Source organism: Tupaia chinensis, unplaced genomic scaffold (genome assembly GCF_000334495.1).
Source record: "Tupaia chinensis unplaced genomic scaffold, TupChi_1.0 Scaffold000251_1, whole genome shotgun sequence".
Taxonomy (NCBI): Eukaryota; Metazoa; Chordata; class Mammalia; order Scandentia; family Tupaiidae; genus Tupaia; species Tupaia belangeri.
In genome coordinates this window covers 3,799,878-3,825,414 of record NW_006159731.1, presented here as the reverse complement: position 1 = coordinate 3,825,414, position 25,537 = coordinate 3,799,878, and the positions used below count along the sequence as shown (strand labels likewise).

The window sequence follows — 25,537 nt, the reverse complement described above, 5'->3', positions numbered from 1 at the left end:
TAGCCCAGGGAGTGGGAACCAAAGGAGGTTAGGAAGGTTGAAGAACGGATAAAAATGAAGTATCACCAAATAAAAATCTAAGTTCACTCAATTTAAACACAAGACCAGAAATTAGTTTGAATTTAAACTTACAGTTAATTATATAAAGTGAGGAATCAGTATGTCCAAAAATAGGATATACTGGAACTAGCAGATGGTATAATAGTTATGTCACTGGACTCCCAGTAGTTGACTGTGGTTCAAGTCCCAGACCTGGCAACTTGAAACTCATGCCAGGCACGTGTGTATGCATGCCCAAAATCCTGAAAGAAGAGTGGAAGAGAAAGGATTGTGGTGTGGCCATTCCCCCAGGGGGTGAATTATCATTTTCTGTCTCTATCACTCTCTGACTCTCTGGAGAGCCCATGCTCCCTACAGCAAAAATCTCTTTTAAAAAATAGAATATATTATAAGTACTTGTACAAGGTTAAGAAACCAGTGAGATTATTATTTTTCTAAGCTAAAAGAATTTTCTCAGTTGATGACCATCTTTTAAGATCACTAACAAGTTTTTTAAAGAAATATGTGCATTGAGAGATGAGGACCATAAAAACTGGGCTATTAGGTACAAATCTTCATTCAAAACTAGAAATGCCTCCTATAGATTAAAATAGGCATCATCAAATACTATTTCCACAGAATATTGATGCTGTGTCTTGATCAGAGGGATTGCACTACCCAAAATCAGACAATGAAGATCCCTTACCAACCAAGAGGGAATAGTTAACAAGATTGTTCTCAGTTTCGTTATGCGCTCACACTTTCTTAACAAAGGGTACTTGCTTGTATATACTTGTCTACACAAGACTCAATTACATATGGATTTGGATTTTCTAATAGATGATACAATCAGTTATATTTCTATTTATACTATCATTCTATCAATATTTGAGGTATCAGCAAGAATGCTGCAAATTCTAGGGGCTCTGTCAACACTAAATGAATTTGAAGAACAGATTGATAGCTTGGAGTCAGTATTTTCTTTTGACTGCTCAATATACAAGTTACAAATAACTTGACAAGAGTAAAGGAATACCTTCTTTTAACACAAAGGTTCTAAATCACAAAGGCCTTCATGGTAGGCCTTTTCATTAAAACAGCCCTTGAAAAATATCCTGATCTCCAGCATCTAGTGCGATGCCTGGCATGTATAGGCAGTTAGCCAAGTGGTTTGAGATATGCGTTCTGTTGTGTGGTCCTTATAGGAGTTATTTGGCTGGTATAGCCTTGCTTTCTTCATTTATTGATAAAAAGGATCGACATGGTTGGGAGGGGTGGTAAATGTTATCACAAAATTATGTATACAAAGGTTAACAGAAGTGAACCATTAGAAAAGTATTTTAGAATAGGCTGCTTCTGTTTTGGACACTCATAACCTTAAGTTGCTTGCCCGTCTTCCATGGCTCTTTGCTGGCCTTTCAAAATCCTCACTTCGGCTCTATTGTGATCTGTGTTTTTCTATTACAACTGTTTAAAGACAATATCTGGAAATAGAAAAAGCCAGCCACCTTGGGCCAATTATGGGCATGACCTTGTAACATTGTTTTCACTACTCCAATCCTTCAATTCTAGGAATTTATGTTCCCAGCAAAGACTAGTTACAGAAATGGGCACATATATAATAGTTTTAGATAATGTTCCAAACTGTACTTCTAGAAAGGGAAGATTAATGGCCAGCCAGTGGCATAGTTATTATTAAGGTGGTTGAATCCCACATGGCCAATCTTTCGGTCAAGACCCAGACCTGGCAACTTGAAAGACATGCTGGGCGTCGGTGCATGTGTGCCCCAAATCCCAAAAGGACAGAGAAATGGAATATAAGGGATTCCAGCATGACCATTCCCCCTGGGGGAATGCTTTCTCACTTTCCATCTTGCTTTCTCTCTTTGTCTGTCTCTCTCTGGGGAACATATGCACCCCTCTGGCAAAAATGTAAGAGAAGAAAAGAAAGGGAAAGGAGGGGAAGTATAAAAGTAATATGACGAAATTGAAGGAGAATGTAAAGAATTTAAAACATACAAACCATACTATGAATGTGAAAAAAAAAGTTCAGTTCACTAGTCATAGAAAATGCAAATTAACAACTACTTACTATTTTTTTAAATAATTATTTTATTTAACCTTATTTATTTTTTGACCAAAGAGGGACAGTGAGAGAGAGAGAGAGAGAGAGAGAGAGAGAGAGAGAGAAAATGAAAAAACAAACCTCTAGGTCCAGGACTCAAACTGTGGTTGGCCATGTGGGAGTCCAGTGCTCTTAACTACCATCTACCTGCCAGCCCCAACAACCACTTACTATTAACTTAGTAAAATATATATATTAAATCAACAACATACTATTTTATTATAGGCAGTAAAAATTGTGCTTTGTTTCAATTTTAAAATATCTGGAGTTGAGATAAGGAGGTCTAGAAGAGAGCAGTCATCTCAAATTTAGCTGTAGAAGTATAAATTAGCATGTTTCTGGAAGGATACTAGTAATGCTTATTAAGGAGGGAAAAAATTTTAATGGTCCATACCTCTAACTATACAATTTCTACCTAGGAACTAGTTTTAAGGAAATAATCAAAGAGATTTGTATTAAAAATAAATTGTCACTTATCCTTCCTCTAAGGCAATCCCACCCCAAATCCTTAATAAAATTCATGGAACCCAAAGCCTGAGCCCAGTGGACTATTCCATGGTCAATGTTTCACCAAAGAGGAACTCAGCCATATGCAGGCTAATACCTGACTTCTGACCTAAGCTATAAAGATAAAGTGGATCAAATTTCTCCCTGTTAGGGATTTCTGTTTAGAAATTAAATCACAGTTGTAGGCTCTGGATCTGAGGGGCCATGTCAGGGTCAGGCCAGTGACCATTTGGAATGCAGAGCCAAGTTCAACATAAATAAGCAGATAAGTTGTCTGATTCATTTTTATTGTAATATACTACTTTTATAATTAAAAATGATGCAAAAATTCTGGGTAAGAAACAACTTAAGTATCTGTTTGCTTGTCAAAGAGGATACTGGTTTCCTGTGGGTAAAAAACCATCTGTGTCCTTTCCAAGCCCACACAAAGAAAGTGCCTCCAGTCAAACTAGGATAGGTACTTGTTTTCAGACCACAATTACTGGTTTCTTCTCTCCTGTTGGTTTCTTTTCAGAGCTGTATATAAACACAGGAGTATAAACTTACATTATTTGCTTCCATAACAAAAACACCTTGTATTTGCAAAACATACTTAAATAGAGGTTATAGGAACTGTTGTGTAGACACCAGATCAGTCAGCCATATTGTCATAGAACCACAGGCTGCTGATACTTAAAGCACTTTAATCAACCCATCCTCATATTTCAGATGGATATTCACTGAGGAATATCAAGTTTATCTTTTTATTCATGTGTTATTTCTATCTAGCCTGATTTTTTTTAAAGGATCTGAAACTACTTACAGAAAACTGAGATGCTGAGAAAAGAATAATTACTAGTGTTTAAAGAGCTATACTCTAGGAGAGTTCACCTTCACTTTTAAGGAAGTCCTGGATCACTACTGGTTCCAACTTCAAATATAATTCCTACACTGCCCCTAGAATAGTTCCAAGATACACAGACTTCCCAGGGCACTTAACTAGGTCTCGAGCCAAAGTCACCAAGGCATCTTAAGTCCCCCACAACCATGGGAAGCCACCCAGATCAGAAGTGGAGTAGAGGAAGAGGGGCTGGGATGAAAGCTAAAATTCCTCCTAAGATTTGGCAACCAAGCCAAAGCTGCAGAGAAACATCAAGACCGTAGAGCCAAGGCACCCGCCCAGACCTGCAACAGGCCTAGCTGAGGTGGATAGAGGGAGGCATAACAGTGGAACAGGGAGGATATGATTCTAGAGGTGGTTGTCTTGGGCTCTGTAAAGGCAAACACACATTTCTGAAGCACGACCAACCACAAACACAAGTCCAAAGGAGAGCAGCAAGACTGTATTCAGTCCAGACAGCTTCAACTCTCATTTTCCAGTGGAGATGCTCTCAATCTTGCCAAGCTCTGCTCTAGGACCTCAGTTTAGGACAGAGAGGTCTACAGGTGTTGGGATGACCATGCAGTGAGAGCCTAACCAGTACACTGGGAATCTTCAGAGCAAATCCAATATTCTTAGCCCTCCAATCAAGGGGCAGAATAGCCCAGTGAGCCCCATGAGCCTTACCCATTTGAACAAGTAGGACCCATTCACCCTACATATACATGATACATGCATGTGCGTGCGCACACACACATCCATCAACAACCTTGAGGTTGGTTGCTATCAAATAATCCTATTAGGTATTCCTGATTATTCATGCCAGAGGCAAAGATATATAACTGGAAAATTTTAAATCGCCTCTAAAGCATTTATTTCCAGGACTGAGAATGTGATTGCACAGCAACTCAATATTTCTGTTAACTCACTCATCTGACACATTTTCTCCTTCCCTGGACTGAAATTAGTTGAAAGTCTCGGATGTGATTGCAAGTAACAAAGACATAGGCTAAGGGTGAGTGGGAAAAACTACAGTTCAGCAACTTAACAGGTTAAAAGGTCATCTTTTTTTTTTTAATGTTTTTCCTATAGGACACATGTGCTCACCAGAAAGACAGAAAGAGAAAAATCATTCCCGGGGGGATGGCCACACTACAATCCCTTCTCCATTCTCTTCTCGAGATCTTGGGCACGCACGCACATGCACCCAGCTTGAGTTTAAGCCACCAGGTTCGGTACTTGAACTGCAGTGGACTACGTGGGAGTCCAGCGACATAGCCATTACACCAACAGCTGGTCCCAAAAGGTCATCGATATTAAGACATTCAAAAGTCTTACAGATTCCTACACTGCAGAGGAGAAAAAGGACAACAATAAGTCCTCCCTAACTCCCAAGAAAATACAAACCCAATAGAATTATCAACTAACCTTCTCTCTGGCAAATAGAACAATAAGTAATATAGCATTATAATGTGTTCTTAGAACATCATAATTTCAACATTGCTTTATAGTTAGCAAAAAAAACCCCTCATTTTCAGCCAGCAAATACACATTAACCAAAGCTCACGGAAAAGGATGTTTACCCAGAATACCCTCAGAATTCCCACCCCTTTTACTAGTACAATTGACTCAGTTCATGCAGACACACAAGAATGTAGGAAGTACTGGAATTCACTCAGCAATCTGAAATCTCTTTCCCAGATTTACCTGAATTTGTTAGCTTTTTTTTTCAACGAATAAGCCTTTGTTCAAAGTCTGGAGTCTCAGAGGAAGCACTAATATGTTCCCTCTGCCATTCCTGGGAGATATGGAGTGTGGACTACTAATACTACTTGGGAATTTGTATCCTGTTCTCTGCACTCTTCTTCCTGTCCTTGTCCCACTCCCAGAGCTGCTCTGAATTTGAGTACAAACCACATTTCTCTAAACAAGCAGAGATGAGCAAAGTATCAGGGCAGGCAGATCAAGGTATGTTTCTTTCAACCTCAGTTCCTATAGTAACACCTTCACCTTGTCCTCCGTTATTCTAACGACTACATAGACACTAAGTCACTACTCTATTTCTTTAACTTTATAAATTCATGACAATGAATTCCAAATTGTTTTCCTTAAATATACCTAGGCAATTCAGTCTGATCTCTCACTTTGGCATGTCAGGAATTAGACGAATTTTAGAAGTCCCACTTCCATTAACCCAACTCTAAGACCACGATGCTCGAGGTAGACACACATTCAAAGAATGTAGGCTTCTGGTCAAGCAAATTCACTACTCAACAAAGAAATAAAAATATTACTCATTTCAACTCTTATTTGAGAAATTTTTTTATAAAATGCCAACCACATTATAAAATGAATGGTTTTATAAATGCCAACCTTCTCGGCCAACCGTGTCCTTTCCTATCTTTGAAAGTCAGGATGCTCTTAATAGGATGAAATGCAGGTTGTTCTCAAACTGAGGTTCTAACAATGACTCAAGGGTCACCTTTCTGAACACAGAATCATAGAGTTCGAAGACACTTTCAATGCCACCTTGAAAAAGTTTTCAATATCATGGTCCAACTCCCTTGTTTTGCAGACAAAGATCAGGGCAGGTAAAGAAATGTGTCTGAAACCATACAATTGTCACTTTGCTCCACATTTCCACACCCAGTCACTAATTAATGACACCACCAATCCCCCAAACATCCAACCTCAGAATCTGGAATGCAGCCTAACTAATAAGGAAACGCTATACTTTTCTGCATAGACTTAAAATGGTATGAGCCAAAATAAAAAGTAAGCTTCCCTGCTCCTGATCTAACCACCTAGAAGAAGACATGCTGGTATGCAGCAGGTCTTGTTCTCATCTGGTAAAATCAGTGAAGGGCTACAGGGAAGAACAGTGGTTCCCAGGTGAGAAGATACCTCCAATATTATGGCATTTCTTATGGATCCAACAACAGAGTATTGGTCCAACTGGTCATTAACATCACCGCATTGTCAGTCATAGCCATCTGGAGGCATGATGACTGGACCATGATATCCTATAGGAAATAACACTTCTCGGCCAACCACGTCCGTTGATAACACCTCATTTGGTTTTGTTTTGTTTTAGTTGCCAGAAGGTATATGTGCTGGCTGGAGAGAGAGAGAGAAAGAGAGGGAAAGGATCCCCAATAGGGCATAGTCACACCACAATCCCTGCTCCTCTAATCCATCCTGTCAGGATTTGGGGCATACACACACATGCCCAGCATGTTTTTCAAGCTGCGGGTGCTGGGATTTGAACCACAGTTGGCCATGTGGGACCCAGCTCCCTTAAGCACTGGGCAACAGGGCGATTCTTCATTTTATTTTTAAGTGTCTGATGTTTATAAAGTTCTGAATTCAGTTGAATTACAAGAATTAAGTAGGTAGGATTTTTTGATACATGTCTCTCCATACTATCCTATCAAGTTAACTCAGAGAATGTCTAAGACAATGAGTAAATTCCTTAGGACAAAATGTCTTACCCCCAGGCCTCTTTACTTGACAGCAATAGATACTTGTCATATGAACTGGACATTGTTGTATATTGAGACTACATATGCAACCAACTCAGAGAACTTTAGAAATCTAGGTTTTATACTATTACATTTGTAATCATGCAGCATATGCACCAAAAGAGAATACTAGGCCTCTCTATGCAGAAAACAAAAGCTCAGGGCAGGTAAGTGAATTATTCCACACTTACCTATTATATGGGTTACAAAGCTAGATCTCACACACACTCCATGACCACCACCCATCTTATGGGGAAAAAGCCACTTATCCTTATCGTCTGGAAATTAATAAGCAAAATTTCAAAAAAAAAAAAAAAAATTCTGGGAAATCAGTTCCCATCAAACTGATGTTTCACCTTAATGTGTTTCAGAAGATAATGTGCTAAGTTTATATGAATAATGTAAGTACTTAATGTGGTAAGTTTATTTAGGAAAATATTTTTCAGTACATAGCCTTTCCTGAAAATCTCTAAGTCAATGTAAAAATAAGGACTTCAAAAATTAATAGTTATGGGGAACCAGCAGTTAGCGTAATGGCTATGTCGCTGGCCTCCCACGTAGTCGACCGTGGTTCATGTCCCGGACCCGGTGGCTTAAAACTCACGCCGGGCGCGTGTGCGTGCGTGCCCAAGATCCCGGGAGGAGAATGGAGGAGAAGGGATTGCGGCGTGACCACCCCCCCTGGGGGGTGATTTCTCGCTTTCTATCTCTATGTCTCTGTCTGTCTGGCGAGCGCACGCGCCCTATAGTGAAAAAAAAAAACCCTCTCAAAAAAAAAAAAAATTAATAGTTATGTGCAAATTAAGGGCCATTTCTCTTCAGGCTCCAGTACCTCAGTCTCACTCATCTAAGAAATCTATTTTCAGGACCAGCAGATAGCGTAATAGTTACGCTGCTAGACTCCCACATAGTCAAACACAGTTCAAGTCCTGGACTTGGCGGCTTAAAACTAATTCTGGACATGTGTGTCTGTGTCCTCCCAAAATCCTGAGAGGAGAAGGGTGTAGCCACCACCACCACCCTCGGTGGGGGGAGTGATTTCCCACTTTCTCTCTCTCCAGCTAGCGCACGCAGCCTACAGCAAAAATCTCTCTCTCGAAAAAGACAAAAAAAATCTATTCTCTCTAGTGTTCTAAAATATAGCAAGGTGAATGTTAACAACAATTTACTTACTTTACTGCTTATCTCAGAGTAACTTAAAAAGAAGTTTAGAAGTTCCCAGCTCAAAATAATGACAAATGGCTGAAATGATAGATATGCTACTACCTTGATTTAATCAATACACATTGTATTCTTGCGCTAAAAATATTACACTGTTCCCCACAAGGGTATATAGTTATTATGTCAATGGAAAAAAGAAATCTGGTTTTTCAACAAAACTTTTTGTACATAAAACATCTATCTCCCACATGCAGGCTTAAATTCAAAGTATATTCTTGCCTCTCTTCAGTAACTTTTTCTTCCCAAAACCCAAGACACCATCTAACCATCTTCTGCTCTCAGTAATGCTTTACGTCTGAGGCTAGACTCACAAAGAACAGAACTGGATGTGATTTTAGCAAGAATTCCATTCAACCTCGTTATTTTCTAGAACAGAAGGGCCAGAGTATAAAATGCCTGCCCAAGGTCATTCAGTTAAACAGCAGGGCCTGGACAGAACCTGCCTTTGTAATTCAAAACTTGTCTGCTTTTATGAAACTGATTTTGAAACTCTCAAAGGACCTATTACTAAAAAACTGCTTCTTCCCTCTAACTTATTTTTACTCTACTGTTCATAATCATATTCCTATTTCATATATGATGTCTAGATGTTATGCTAGTTTTATTTTCTTCTTCTTATAGCAAATATTTTCCCACTCCAATAAGTAAAATCAAATGATCTTTCCTTTTTGCCCAGCAGAACTGAAGGCCCCTTCTTGTGACTTGGTTAAAATGAACAGTTTTCGTGTACTAAACCTTTAAAAGTTTTATCCAATTCTGAAATTAGCTTATTTTTCCCCCCACATACATACAAAAAAAAATCATTCTATATTCCTTTCATATTAAAAGTTTAGACAGGAAATTAGATGACGAAATTCAGTGAAATGAACAGAAGACTTTAATTCCTTTTGCCAGGCTCTGGCAACAAAAAGTACCACTTGGGAACATAATGGGTACAAAGGGAGTCACTGGGCAGTAAGACTTCTGGCTTATCATCTCGTCCAGGTTGAATTCATTTGGATGGGTGGGAAAGCCAGACAACAATATCGCAAATTTTCCACTGCGGTGCCTACGATTGGTGAGACAATGCTAAGGCGGAGACTGCAGGACCAGCAGCGTAGCACTGCACTTTTTGGTTTTTTAAAAACATTAATCAGAGGCTGATGTGAATTATTCATTTGTAAAAACAGACATGCAAGCAAATACATTTTAATATCATTAGTGGGTTTGTGAAAACCAGACTATAATTAATAATTTACATTCTGAATCTGTTTCAGCTCGAGCTGAAGTAGAAGAGCAGTTCGACCACCCCAGCTCATCTGTCACTGTCAGTGTTCACAAATAAAACAAGATTAGATAGAATTAAGACACAATGAAGCAAATTTCATGTAAAGGTGTTTCCACCCTCACTGTGCAGATAGAAAAACACAAAGAGTCTCATAATTGAAAAAGATAAGGACTGAAGGGAAAAGGGAGTACTGTAATCACGGAATGTAAAATAAGGAAGACGCATGTATGTACATTTCTTTGCCCACTGCCCATTACCCTACAGCTCCATGGAGAAAGGAAGCAGGAAACTGGAGCAAGTCACCGAATGAACTGCTGGGGCCAAAAGGGTAAAACAGCAATCCTCCTATTTGAATGGCTTCCAAAATTGCATCCACCCATCCATTTGACAAATAATCACTGAATGCTTACTTTGAGTCAGGCAGTGTTCTGAGCGAAAGAATATAGACTGTACAAAGGATGTGCTTTTGTCTGTTCTGTTCATGATTATATGCTGAGTACCTAAAACAGCACCTCACACACTGAATGCACAGGTAAGTGTCCAGTGGTGGCTGAATGAATGGATTCATGCTTACCAGATCTCCACCCTAAATAACCTTTCTCAGGCACATACCATAATGCTACCTCCCTGCTTTAGTTTTTTGTTGTTATCGCTGTTGTAGAGAGACCTATACAAATCTCTATTTCTAACACAGCACTTAGGCTGCCAAAATGTATTTTCAATATGGCACCTTCAACTCACGCATCTAAAGACAAAATTATCTCCTTCGCTCCCCAAACCATAGTATTTCCTGTTAACAACGGGAATGAGAAAGTAAAGGAGACAGAGGTAGGAAAAATGGAAAACAGGAGAATCATCCATTCATTTTTCCTGGCCATTAACTTTCAAGTCAGTGAAACTCCAATATCTCTCCTTCATTTCCACCTCTACAACTCTTTGACCATATAATGAAAGCCTGATCACTGAATTTCTGCCACTTCTTTCTTTTTTTTTTAGAGATTTTTGCTATACGGTGCGTGCGCTCACCCAGGAGACAGACAGAAAGCAAGAAATCACCCCTCAGGTGGGGTGGCCACATGGCAATCTCTTCTCCATATTCTCCTCTTGGGATTTTAGACATGCATGCACATGTGCCCAGTGTGAGTTTTAAGCTGCCAGGTCCAGGGCTCAAACCATGGTCAACTATGAGAGAGTCCAGTGACACAACAACTATGCCATCTGCTAGTCACCTTCAAAGTCTCTTTAATCTGTCTCCATGTTTTCATTCCCTCTAACACTTGGTTAAGGACCTCATCATTTTTTGCCTAGGCTATTGCACGAGCCACCTGAGGGTTCTGAGTCTTCCCTCTGAAAGCTACTCGAACTTCCTTCTCCATTTCAGTTGATGGCAACCACATCCTTCCTCCCAAAGCCCTCATATGAATTCTTGACTCCTTTCTTCATTCTTCCTCACATCCAATTTGTCAGGAATTCTACTAAGTTAGACTCCAAAACACATCTATGCTCTTACCACTTGTTACTACCCCCACTCTGATCACCTTGGTTCAAGCCAAGTCTATCTCGATAGGAGTTCCAACCGTTTCCTCCCTGGTCTCCTAGCTTCACTCTTGCACTAGCGCAGTCTATTCTCAAAACAGCAGCCAGAGGGATCCTAGTAAACTGCAAGTTAGTCAATATTGTTCCTCCTCAAAACTCTCTGAAGCAACCCCTATCACTCAGAGTAAAACCCAAAATCCTTAAAGAGATCTCAAAGCCCTATATGACCTGACCTCTTTTTTCTTTTTCTTTTTTTGTTTCTTGCTAACTTTACCTCTACTCTTTTGTCCAATCACCTCACTCTTTCAGCTCCAGCCATTGGCCCCCAACTTTTTCATACATAGAAATATTGTCTTAGGCCCTTGCAAAGGCTGTTCTTCCTGTCAGGGACCCTCCTTCCCATATATCCAAATGGCTAACTCCCTCCAGACTTTCTCAAATCTCACCTCCTCTGTGAAGCCTACTTCAACAATCTACTTCATAATGCAATCTCCTTGTACGCACTCACCAGCCCCTTTATCCTGTGGTATTTCCCCCCAGAGGAAACATCATATTCTAACATATGTCATTTACTTACTATTTTTATTGTTTACTTTCTTTCAAAAGATAAAATCTACAAAAGAAGGCAGCTTGTCCGTTTTGCATGATTTATATTAAGTGTTTAAAACAGCTCCTTGCACATAACTGAACTTGATTACTACTGAACAGAGTGAGCTCTCTCACTGTAAACTTTCTCAAACACACCTCATGATATCACTTCCCTGCTGCAATTTTTTAATAACAATATAAATTAGGCATCCTCTCAAAAAAAAAAAAAATCCAACTCTCTTGGCTTACTCCTTTATTTTTGCTTTAATACCACTTTTAATGTTATAAATACAATTGTTAGTATTTTACAAAATAGTCTTTCCTGAATTACCAGCAGGACATAGTGGTTGTTGGGCCTTCTTATGGCTTTTTTTCTTTTTTTTTGGAGAGGTTTTTGCTATAGGGTGCATGCGCTCGCCAGACAGAGAGAGACATAGAGACAGAAAGCGAGAAATTATCCCCCAGGGGGGATGGTCACGCCGCAATCCCTTCTCCTCCATTCTCCTCTGAGGATCTTGGGCATGCACGCACATGCACCTGGTGTGAGTTTTAAGCCACCGGGTCCGGGACGCAAACCGCGGTCGACTACGTGGGAGTCCAGCGACATAGACATTATGCTAACTGCTGGTTCCCATGGCATTTTAACACTTAATGTCCTTTATGAAACTACTGACTTTTTTAAAAGAGCATTTTTTTTTTCAGCACTGAGCACTGCCATCCTAAAGACTGCTTAGAAGATGTAAGAGATTTAAGAACAATCCTAAGTAATCATGAATGTTAATGACACAGCACGATACAGCAAATGTCCAAATGTGTGTTTGGTTGTTTTCTGTTGCTAATAACAGAATTTCAACAGGTAATTTTTAAGAATAAAGGATTAGTGGGCCAGCAGTCAGTGTGGAGATTAAGGCACTGGATCTTACATGGCTGTCTATAAAGTTCAAGTCCCAGACCCAGTGGCTCAAAAATCATGGCAGATGCATGTTCATGCACACCCAAGAGGAAAACAGAGGAGAAGGGATTGTCACATGGCCATCCCTCCTGAGGGTAATTTCTCACTTACTGTCACTTATTCTTTTTTTTTTTCTCTCTGTCTCTGTCTCCCTCTGGTGAGTATATGTGCCCCATATCGCAAAAACTAAAATAATTTTTAAAATAAACGATGATTCAACTCATGATTTTGCAAGTCAAGGTGGAGATGCCACATCCAATGCAGACCTTCTTGCTGGTGGGATGTTAAGAAGAGTCTGGAGGCAGTGCAGAGCATCACGTGGTTAGAGGGCAAGAGCATGTATGTAAATTTTCTTTCTTCTCTTACTGAAAAGCCACCAGTACTCAGTTATGGAGGTCCAATACTGATAACCTCATCTAACCCTAACTACTTCCCATAGGCCTCGTCTTTTAATATTATAGTTGGACTGAGAGTTCACCCTCTTAATATTATCGCAATAGCAACCAAATTTCAACCATGAGTTCATGGTTCACATTCGAACCATAGCATGGGGATAAACATCAGTAAAGTTCAGATAATACTCACACCTATAAGCTACCTACATTCAAGCAGCTCTGAGATTGGATAAGTGATGATTCTTTTAAATTGAGGGAGAACTCTGATTTATTTCATAATTTGCACATAACACTTCATACCACACACTTTCAAATTTCTATGAAAATATAACTATCTTTTTTTTTTTTGGAGAGGTTTTCACTATAGGGTGTGTGCGCTCGCCAGACAGACAGAGACATAGAGACAAAAAGCAAGAAATCACCCCCCGGGGGGATGGTCACGCCGCAATCCCTTCTCCTCCATTCTCCTCTTGGGATCTTGGGCATGCATGCACACACACCCGGCGTGAGTTCCAAGCCACCGGGTCCGGGACGCAAACCACGGTCGACTACGTGGGAGTCCAGCAACACAGCCATTACACTAACTGCTGGTTCCCAAAATGTAACTATCTTGTAGCAAAGTTGGCCAAGAAAATGTTAATAAAACAAAAGGTTTTTGTAGTCAGAATTTATTTTCACAGAGGTTTAAAAGAATATTTATTCCATATATTTAAAAATAGTTGTCATTAAGGGATATATCCAAAGAAGCCCATTATCATATCTTATGAAATCCATACTACAGAATTATCTTGTATATGGGGTTTAGAATAATAGTTGATATTTATTGAGTAATTTCTCTGTCAGGCTCCATATTAAGGGTTTTACATGTAGTAACTCATTTAATCTTTACCAGGACCCCATGAGATTAATACAATAATCATCCCCATTTACAGGTGGGAAGGCAGAGGATCAGAGACGTTAAGTAACTCTCCCAAAGACAAAGGACTACTAAATGAATCCAGCTTTTATTTCAGAGCCCTTGTTCTAAACTGTTCCATATTATTGCTTTGAGTCACACTTCAAATGTATGAAAGTGAAACAGACTGACTTTATTAACTGCCAGTTGCAGTAACACCTTTTCAACCTAAACACCTTAATTAGTCTCCAAATTTCACTGCCATGTTTGAAGAATGGAATCTCAACTCCACTCATCAAAACAGCAATAAAAAATCCATCTTGTTGAGAAACTGGAGTTGGAATTGAGGGCACTGATCTCTCCCCCAGAGCAGTCCATAATAACCTTGGGATCAGTTTCTGCTGCCTTGCAAAAAGGAAACCAAGGTCGAGAGAAAAATCAGAGATTTGAAACAAAGATCCCAGAGTAGGTAACGAGGACCTCCCAGTTTTGGTTCTAGGTCTCCCGAAGTATTAGCATGTCCTTGCCTTTCGATTTGATAAGAAATCCTAGAAGCTGGAAAATCAACTTCTCATTTGTGTTTTAGTGGGTGAAGTGGATTTCTGTAACTTCAACTAGAAAGTATAATTCAGTATTTAGCTTTGGTTGCGACATAGGCTAGAAAAACCATGTAAGTTTCACTGACCATAAAGAAAACACAATATATGAGAATTTGAGATGCCAGTATTAAGAAATAGAGAACACAACAAAACTATGATAGCCTCAAGACATGATGAAAATGATGGTTTTAGCTTAAGAGAGTTAGACGACAGTGTAACTCTGGTGGTCACATGAGCTGGATCCACAGCCCCTGGAGCTTGAAAACATGCTAGGCACGCACCGATCCTGAAAGGAGGTAGAAATGGTGAAGGGGCTGCAATGTGACCACACCCTGAGAGTGGCTTTCTCACTCCTGTCCTCTCTGGCTAGCATGAGCAACCTCTGGCAAATTTAAAAAGTAAAATAGAGAATGAACTCAGAGAAAAACTAAGTTGTGTATGTAATACTAAAAAGCAACAAGCAGCAGCAATAGAAAATGACCCAAAGAAGTTTCCTGGGATCACATTACAAACAATGGAACACACACAGACACATGGACAGAAACACACACACGACATGAAACGGAATAACTGGTCTCATTTTCAGGTAGACAGGAAGCAATTTCCTTACAGTCACAAGTTGGGTCTCCAAAAACAAAAATTATATCTCCTCATAAAATTATAGTTTAAAATACATACTTCAAACGACAGGCAACCACCTTATATAAAGTTCTGTACTATCAAAATTAACTTAAGACCTATTCTGATTCTGCACACTGTAAGAGCAAAAGAAATTATGAACCACCAGAACTATGCATCTAATGATATCAAGTGTTTTTTTTTTTTTTACAGGCTAGCAGTCCTCTCAATATATTCATTCATTCATTCATATCCCATGTTAAGATTCTAGAGACACACAGGTGTCTCCTTGAGCACTTTGAGAACCTCTTCCATCATCCTGTAGGGTGACAGATCTATTAATACTCATACCAAGTGCTAGAATAAGTACACGGGCAAAGTACACCGGGGGAGAAAAAAAAAGGAAGAGACAAACTGCTTTCTGGAGCTTAGTGTGAATAGTGTGGCTGATATTTAACTGAGAAAGAATTTTATAAAGGCTGGGGATATACAAAGATTCCTTTCTTTTTTATTTATTCTTATAAACCTTTAATTTTTTCACATTTTATTACACTTATACTTCATTAAAAACCAAGTGATATATCTCATTTGTAAAGAAAAAACTATTTTCATCCATTGGTATTTACATGTTCAAGGTTTTGGTTGGAAAACATTGAATTACACTCTATAATCTCACTTTTCCTCTCCTGGGACTACACAGACTTAATGTTTTCAGTTACTCAAGCAACTCATACATTTCCTCCAACAGTGTTCCTCAATGATCTTTAGGAAAAACAATCATCTGGTATTTATTAAAAGGTAAATATCTGGAACCAGCCACTGGCATGATGCTTAAGGGAGCTGGATCGAAAATGGCTGACCACACTGTTCAAGCCCTGGATGTAGTAGCTTGAAAACGTGCTTGGTATACATGCATGCATCCCCAAAATCTTGAAAGGAGGGAGAAATGAAGTAGAAAAGATTATGGCATGCCCATTCCCTATAAATGGTGCTTTCTTTCTCCCTGTCTTTCTCTGGTGAGCACTCGCACCCTATCAGGTACAAAACAGGGGGAAAAAAGTATATTACTAGGCCCCACCACCAACCTAGAGAATTACTCCTTGAGGATTGAGATATGAGAACTGTTTTAAAGCAATAACTGCAAAAAGAATTTTTTTTTTTTAGTTTTTGTTTTTTGTTTTGTTTTTTTGCTATAGACCATAAGTGCTTACTAGAGAGAGAGAGAGAGAGCAAGTGAGAAATTACTCCTTAAGGAAGATGGCCATGCCACAATCCCTTCTCCTCCATTCTCCTCTCAGGATTTTGGGCATACGTGCCCAGCGTAATTTTCAAGCTGCTGGGTCTAGGACTTGAACCACATAGTCAGTTATGTGGAGTCCTGCACCTTAACATCACATCACAAGCTGAGCCAGCAGTGATCAAAATTTTTTTTGTTGTTCCAGCACCCTCTCAAATATTTTTAAAGCCATATAGTCCCTGACATATTTTTAAGTTGTCATCTAGTATGACAAGTTGCAAAGGACATAAATTTGGAACTTGGTATAAGTACCCACATTTATATATGAAACTGTTAATCACTCTCTTAGATAAAAAAAAAAAAGCTCCCTAAACACCAAATATATGAAGAACTTTACTCATTTTTTAAAAAGAACAAGCTCTTCTGTTTCATATTTTTATTTTCTTGAATTTATATATCTTTTTTATATCCCCAACAGAATTTTGATATTAATATAACATATTTCTTACATTCTTTTTTTTTTTTTTTTGGAGAGGTTTTCGCTATAGGGCGCATGCACTCACCAGACAGAGAGAGACATAGAGACAGAAAGCGAGAAATCACCCCCCAGGGGGGATGGTCACGCCGCAATCCCTTCTCCTCCATTCTCCTCCTGGGATCTTGGGCACGCACACACATGCGCCCGGCGTGAGTTTTTTAAGCCACTGGGTCCGGGACGCGAACCGCGGTCGACTACGTGGGAGTCCAGCAACATAGCCATTACGCTAACTGCGGGTTCCCAATATAACATATTTTATTCTTGTAAATATTTTATTGATTAGTCTAGCAAACTGTTTTCCCTGCACATCAACCATGTACATAAGTGACATTTTAAGTTTTAAATCTTTTTAAAATATTTTCTTATAGAGTTTCTAAAATTATTCAGTCCTCAATTTACCAAAACAAACATGCATTAAATGTTGCTATGCCCATTCTAATACAAAAAGTTAAAACTTTTCAGTAATACATCTCTTAATAGGAAGGATTTTTAAAAAACATTTTACAAGGGCTCATTACTTATTGCTAAAGTAAGATACAGTTTACCATCAATCATATTCCTATGTTTCACTGTTTTAATATGCAGACAATAGCCCTGAGAAACATGTTCTCATAAATAATCCGATGTGAATACAAGTTTTGCTACTACTGTGACCAAATCAAAGTAGGTACCAACTAGGAATGGTCATTTGCTGACAAAAAAGCCAAACTCTGACCCACAGGTTTATAGAGGAGGAATACTTTATTACTGGTGATACCATCCAAGAGACTACTAAGATACTACTAAGATTACTCAAAGACTAATTTCCTGGACCAGTAGTTGGTATAATGGCTATGTCGCTGGACTCCCATGTAGTCGACCGCGGTTTGAGTCCTGGATCTGGTGGCTTAAACTCACGCTGGTGGTGTGGCCATTGTACCTGGGGGGTGATTTCTTACTTTCTGTCTCTCTGGCTCTGTCTTTCTGGCGAGTGCACACACCCTATAGCAAAAACCTCTCCCAAAAAAAAGACCATCTCCCTGAATGTGATAGTGGATGGAATTTTATTGAGAAATACTTCCTGCATAGTCCTCAATTTAATACACATATGAAGGACTGAAATTTGTGCAGCTGACTGGTCAACTCAAGCAACAATCCCACTGGTCCATGGTTGAAACTGGTACTGCTCTGATGGTGTTCCTGCTGCATCTGGCATCCACACTCCTGCTCCCTACAGTGGGGGTCAAACCCAGGTCACTCAACCATCCCAGAACAGGCACCCTCCATGCTTCAGTCAGCAGTCAGCACAAGGTCTACATTAAATTCTTTAGACTTCTTCCTAGCTATACAACAAAAATTGCATTATGACATCAATATGTTTAAAGATAAGCTAACAATATGAGTATACTTGCTTCCATTTCATTGAAAGCAAAGAACTGGAAATGGTTTCTTGTCTGGTCAGATTAGTGTCATCTGCTTCTCAACACCAATACCATCTTTTGAATTTTTCCTTTGTTTTGTGCCCTAGGGGGTTTATATCCGAGGCCAATGCACTGAGACTTAGGATGAGAGAGAGAGAAGTGCCTTTCTCTGCTAGGTGGGTGTGAAAGGGGAGGTGATAAAGGAGCATCTGCACAGAGGGACACTGAAGTCCTTACAATCTGATCACAGCCTATCTAGCTCTTGGGATGCCCTGTGTATCCCTAGGGGCATTTCAACACACTGATTAGAGCTCCATTCATTCATTCATTCACTCTTTCCACAGAGATTTACTGAGCCTGCAATGTGCGAGGTGCTTGTTCAGGCACTGGAGATACAGCAGTGAACAAACAACTCCCTGCTCACAGCCCTTCCGCCCTTCCGAGTGGGTCTACACACTTAGATCTGTGTTGAGCAAAACCAGAGACCCAGGCCTCCTGGAGCCTGGCCAAGGCACTCTGTTGTCCTCATTCTAAAGAACTGTATATCCAATTAGTCAGTAGTATTTATTCAGCACCTGCTGCATGCCAGAGTCTTAGCTAAACCCAGAAGAATAGAGAGGATTCAGACTGAATCTCCATTTTATACAATAAGCATAAATTTTCCAATTCAGATTTATTTTGTGTAATATATTTATTAAGCCACTCCTTAAATAAATTTAAGTTGTAAAAAGCAAATCATGACCAGGGTCAATTAAATTCTCCTCTACATACATAATATTAATAAAAAACCTAACTTTGTTTCCAAACTATGGATATGAGTAAACCAAATCCTGTCTAGTAACTGTATTTAAGGGTAACAGTTAATCACTGACAAAAATAAAATACTTTTTTCTATCAAAAGAAAAGTACTACTCTAGGGGGCCAGCAGTTAGCATAATGGCTATGTCACTGGACTCCCATGTAGTCGACTGAGGTTCAAGTCCCAGACCCGGTGGCTTAAACTCACGCCGGGCGCGTGTACGTGCATGCCCAAGATCCCAAGAGGAGAATGGAGGAGAAGGGATTGTGGCATGGCCATCCCCCGGGGGGTGACTTCTCGCTTTCTGTCTCTCTGTCTTTCTGGCGAGCGCACGTGCCCTATAGCAAAAACTTCTCCAAAAAAAAAGAAAAAAGAAAAGTACTAGTCTTGAAGACCAAACACTAAACATTTGTCAAGAGAACAAAAGTCTTAACTAGCAGATCCATAATGATTACATCACTGGACTTCCATGTAGTAGACCATGGTTCGAGTCCCATATTCGGTGGCTTAAAACTCATGCTGGCCTGTGTGCATGCATACCCAAAATCCTGAGAGGAAAATGGAGGAGAAAGGATTGTGGCAAGGCCATCCCTCTAGGGGGTGATTTCTTACATTCTCTCTGTCTCTCTGGTGAGCACATGCTCCCTATAGCAAAAATATCTCTCAAAAAAAGAAACAAAAAAAGAGAGAGAACAAAGTCAACAATCCACAAAAAGAAACAACATAAAAATGCACATTTCCTAGCCAGATATACTGGGTGCAAATTAAGAGCCACCATGTTATTTAATTTGGAAAATTAAAACTATTTTAAATTCCTAAGTTTAAATGACTCTCAGGAAGTAAAGAGGCTCTCCACCTAACTGCATTGTAGCAATTATAAAAGAAACTTCACAAAGGCCTTTTATAAAAGATGAACCTCACGTAGCCAGTCTATCCTCCCTCTTTTTGTTGTGGATTTTTTTGTTTTTTTTTTTAAGAGATTTTTGCTATAGGGCACATGCGTTAGCCAGGGACAGAGAGAGACAGAGAGACAGACAGCAAGAAATCTCTCCCTGGGGGGATGGCCACACAGCAATCCCTTCTCCTCCATTCTCCTCTCAGGATCTTGGGCACGTCCACACACAAGCCTGGTGTGAGTTTTACTGCCAGGTCCAAGACTTGAACCGTGGTCAACTATGTGGGAGTCCAGTGACATAACCATTACACCATCTACTGATCCCTGTTGTGGCTTTTTATAAAATTAGGACACCTGTAGTCAGAAGATGAAAAAATACTCTATTTCATATACAAAGTATAGTTAAAATGGAAAATATAATTAGCATTCTCTACTAGCAGTAATATTCTCGCAGTTACAGTCACTATTCATCCCATTAACCCTTAAAAGTGAAGGCAGTTGGCAGAGTGAGCAGGGCCATCTGACAGAGCAACCAAACAAAGCTGAACAGACCATCTGAAAACTGACTTCTCAACTCTGCCTTCAAAAGCACCACAGCCTAACCAGAGGAACAGCCCCGGATAGAACTGACACGGTAATCCAAAGGCGGGAAACATGCTAAGTTTCCATCCAGATCAAAAATTACGATTCTAAAAACATTCCAAAGGTCAGAAAGCCATACCAATGTAAACAGTACCTTATCTGACCTCTAAGTGTACAAAAATATAATGAATGATATATACGAAGATGTAATTAAAAAAAAGACTGTAGACTGTGCAGTGAACACATAAGAAATGCCATAGGTGCTATATAGGGTACAGTCCATGAATTTGGGGTAAAGCCAGAAAATATCAGCCTCTGAAATTAGGTTACTTATAACTTTAAAAACATTTATCACCTATAATGGGATCAACACCTATCCTGTGCCCTTAATGGGATGCTCTGAGAAGGAAACAATGCCATGCACCTAATATTCCTGTTAAAATGGTTAACTTGAATGTAATCATGAAGAAGCAATTAGACAAATATCATCTGAAAGACAGTCTGCAAAATAACTGGCCTGGCTTCAAAACATCAAAGAATAAAAGAGAAAAAAAATGTTGAAAAGTATTTTAGATTAAATCCAACAAATTGAATGCCTATTATCTAGAAGGTACCAGCACAGTAACTCAGACTATCAAACCAAATTCTGGCTCTGAATCCTATCTCCACCATATGGAAAAGACATTTATCCATGCCATGCCCCGTGTCAAATTAGAAAACTTTCTTCAAAAGATTGCAGAGAGTTAAATGACTTTGTAAAGGGCTGACCTTAGTAAGTACTGAGTAAATCAGTGGTGATGACAGTAAAGAACCATCAGATGCTGGGCACAGGAGGAATAGACAGAGACTAACAGACAGGAATAGACCGTTGCTGCTCCAAGTTCACAGTGAGGTGCGAGTTAGAAAAAAACAATTCCCAGGTGATTCTGAAATGGTGTGCCACAAACCTCTGGCTGATGAAAGGCTCTAGAGTTGGAAGAGGCTGTAAGGTCTTTCTAGGCAAAGAGCACTAATGTGAGAGCCCAGGAAACTGCAGAGGGGAAGGGGACTACTCTGGGAGACATGGACTTGGGGACTGAGAGGGTAATGAGGCAGGGGAGACCTGAGACTGGTTCCTGGCTTGAAGTTGGTTGCACTGTGGTGCCAATCACTGAGAAAGGGAGCACAGGGCATGAGCAAGTCTGGGCATGAAAGAATGCAGCTTCCATCTGGGTCAGAATCAACCGGAAGGGCTACCCAAGGGGAGTTGTGCTCAAGTTACAAAAGCCCGCAGCAGAGGACTGTTCATCTTGAGAGGAAAAGATACATTCTGCATTTCTCCCAGTAAAACACCTAGACCAAAGAGATGTTATCTTGGCCTTGCCTAAGCTCTGATTTCAAAAATTAATGTAAAAATGGGACTGGCAGATGGCATGGTGGTTAAGAGCAATGGACTCCCACATGGCTGACCACAGGTTTGAATCCCGGACCTGGCAGCTTGCTTTCTCGCCTTCTATCTGTCTCACTGGATTGCTTGCTCTGTCCCTTTCAGGTTGAAAATAAATAAATAAATAATTTTTAAAAAAATTAATGTTAAAAAAATAATGAAATGGAGGGGCCAGCAGGTGATGTGGTGGTTAAGGGCGCTGGACGCCTACATGGCCAACCACAGTTCGAGTCTTGGACCTGGCGGCTTGCTTTCTCACTTTCTCGCTCTCTCTCTCTCTCTCTCTCTGATCAAATTTAAATAAAGTACAATAAAATAATTCTTTAAAAAAATTTTAAAGATAAAATAAAACGGCAGTCCCACAGATCTCATGAATTTCACAGTGTAACTATTTTATTATGCAAACAGACATCAGGATAGCTAATTGTGGGTCTCAACAGATTCACTGTACTCTACGGGACATTATTTTGTTTAATAAAGGAAAGAAAGCAATCATAAGCTTTCATTTCCTCAAGTTATGAAGCATAAAACCCTCCATTTGCATCCCTCAAAACAAAATGGTTAAGAACAATTCTAATCATGTGTGTGTACATGTCCATGAAGGAAAAAATATATATACTATGTTGATATTCATTAAAAAAAAGAAAAAAAAAAAAACTAACGCAATCATGGCCCATAGTGTCTCAGTTATCAATCCAACGAGAAGCTGGACTGGTCACACAACATGAAACTGGCCTGGCTGAGCCAACAGGTAGCATGAGGGTTAAGGTACTAAACTCCCACCTGACTAAGCATGATTTGAGTCGCAGACTCAGCAGCTTGGAAATCATACTGGGCACGTGTGTGTATTCCCAAAAATCCCAAGAGGAGAATGGAGGAGAAGGGACTGCAGCATAGCCATCCCCCCCAGGGAGTGATTTCTCACCTTCCCTCTCTCTGGATCTTTCCAGCAAGTGCACACACCCTATGGAATAAAACATGGAAAAACAAAACAAAACAAAAAACAAGAATTTAAAAAAAGAAACTGGCCTTGCTGCCATATTATGTGCTCTGATGTGTGCCTGACATCAGCTATAAGCAACACTGACTCTCTGCTCTGTACTTTCCTCCAATTATACTGCACTATCTGTTGGCTAAAACTCCTTCTGAGAGAGATGCCTCATTGTACCCCAATGTCTACTCTCTATTCCCCTTTAGGAATGAGTCCCCAGAGTCTTGGCTCTTGCGAGACCCTGTATTTTCAAGCTTCTTGTGTAGTAACATGTTGTCATGTGACTTAAGTTCTGGCAATTGGGATGCAAGGGGAAATGATGTCTGTAACTTCCAAGAAAAGAACTAACTAGCTTTCACTTCCTCTTTCCCATGCAGAAACAAAGATGCAGGCACGCTGAGCCACCTGCATAAGCAGAATTACCTAAGTGATTGAGGGAACAAACTAGAAAGGGCCGGAGTCCCTGCGGGATTCATGAGGCAAAGAGCTAGACCCCAAATGGATTACCAGCTTGGATTTTTGTATGTGAAACTCATCCTCTGTAAGCCACTATTATTTCAGCCTTTATTAAAACAGCCAAACCACATCTACGGTTATGCAGAATGTCTTTAAGGCACACTTACTTTGTCTTAGAGTTTTTCATTTCTTCATCATGAGTGCAGACATTTCAGTATCTCACACAGTTTACAATAAAGGCTTATGTTGGAATCTTTGAGGAGAAAAAAATATATATATATATACACACACATACAAACATACATATGTACTGGAGAGGTTTTTGCTATAAGGCTTATGCTGGAATCTTTGAGGAGAAAAAAAATATATATATATACACACACATACAAACATACATATGTACTGGAGAGGTTTTTGCTATAGGGTGCATGTGCTTGCCAGAAAGACAGAAATAGACAAAGCGAGAAATCACCCCCCAGGGGAGATGGCCACGCTGCAATCCCTTCTCTTCCATTCTCCTCTCAGGATCTTGGGCATGCATGCACATGTGCCCGGCATCGGTTTAAGCCACCAGATCCAGGACCCAAACTACAGCCAACTACATGTGAGTCCAGCGACACAGCCATCACACCAACTGCTGGTCCCATGGAGCATAATAATAAGCAAGCACAGTCAACATCACTCTTCTCGACAATGGTTATATATTAAATCTGCTCTTTAATTCGCTACTATTGCTAGAGCCAGTATTTGTAGAGTCCATGTGTATGACTTCCAGTCCAGCTGATACATTTTTAACCTTGATGCTAAACATGATGATGACATTCTAAACCAAGCACCAGGAGTTGCCTACATTGATTTTTTCCCCCTCTAGAGATGAGGACAGATTGTACGGAGCCCTGCAGTATCCTCTCTGGTGTGTGCAGTAGGTACAATAATGCTCCCTGACCACCCTGCTGCAAGATGTCGGAGTCCTGACCTGTGGACACCTTACCCTACATAGCACAAGAGCCTTTGCAGATGTGATTAAGGATCCTGAGAGGAGGCAATTACCCTTGATTATCCTAGTAGTCTCAACTTAATCATAATAGCGCTCATAAAGACAGAGACAGGAATGTCTAAGTCACAGAGGAGAGAAAAGGACAGAAGCAGAAGTTCCAATGATTCCATTGCTACAAGGGAAGACGAGCCAGGGACTACAGTCAGCATTTAGAAGGTCAAGGAATGAAGCTGGGAGGTGGCAGAGCAGTAAGTCAATTGGACCCACATGGGAATGGCCCTGAGTTCACGAAGTCCCAATGGAATTCTGGTGTGCTCAGACCTGCACACAACGCAGGGTGGCTGAAGTTGGGGGTAGGGTCGAAACATGAGGACCCTGTGAGGGTACCTGTCTCTCTGGAAAGATAGACACAAAAGGCAAGGAATGGTTTCCCCCTAGAGCCTCCAGACTGTTTCTTTCTAGGAAGAAATATATTTTTTACAGGCAAGAAATGGTTTTACCCCCTAGACCCTTCAGAAGAAACACAGCTCTGTCAATACTTTGACTTTAGCCTAGAGAAATCCACTTCAGACTTTTTTTTTTTTGGAGAGGTCTTTGCTATAGGGCACATGAGCTCGCCAGAAAGAGAGAGACAGAGAGACAGAAAGTGAGAAATCACCCGCCCAGGGGGGGGCACGCCGCAATCCCTTCTCCTCCATTCTCCTCTTGGGATCTTGGGCACACACGCACACGCGCCCGGCATGAGTTCAAGCCACCAGGTCCAGGACTGGAACTGCAGTCGACTACATCGGAGTCCAGCGACATTACGCTAACTGCTGGTCCCCAAGACTTTTTTTAAAAATATTTATATATTTAATTGTTGATTTCTGGACTACCAGGTCCAGGACATGAACTGTGGTCGGCAATGTGAGAGGCCAGCACGTCAACCAGTCACCTACCGCCCCCCACTTCAGACTTCTGACCTGCAGAACTGTAAGAGTTTGTGCTGCTGTAAACCACAAAGCCTGTGGTAAGTCGTCATGGCAGCCACAGTAACAGGCCTTCTCACATTCTGCACTATAAACCGTAATAACCCCATGAGGCTTAGGGACTCC

The 25,537-nt window shown here is 40.2% G+C and overlaps 1 protein-coding gene across 3 annotated transcripts in view; it reads right to left on the bottom strand.

Annotated features, from left to right (window-relative positions):
* The window catches only part of ARL15 (ARF like GTPase 15), a 494,530-nt gene that overhangs the window by 428,421 nt on the left and 40,572 nt on the right, over window positions 1-25,537 (bottom strand). The gene's annotated exons all lie outside the window — the stretch shown is intronic.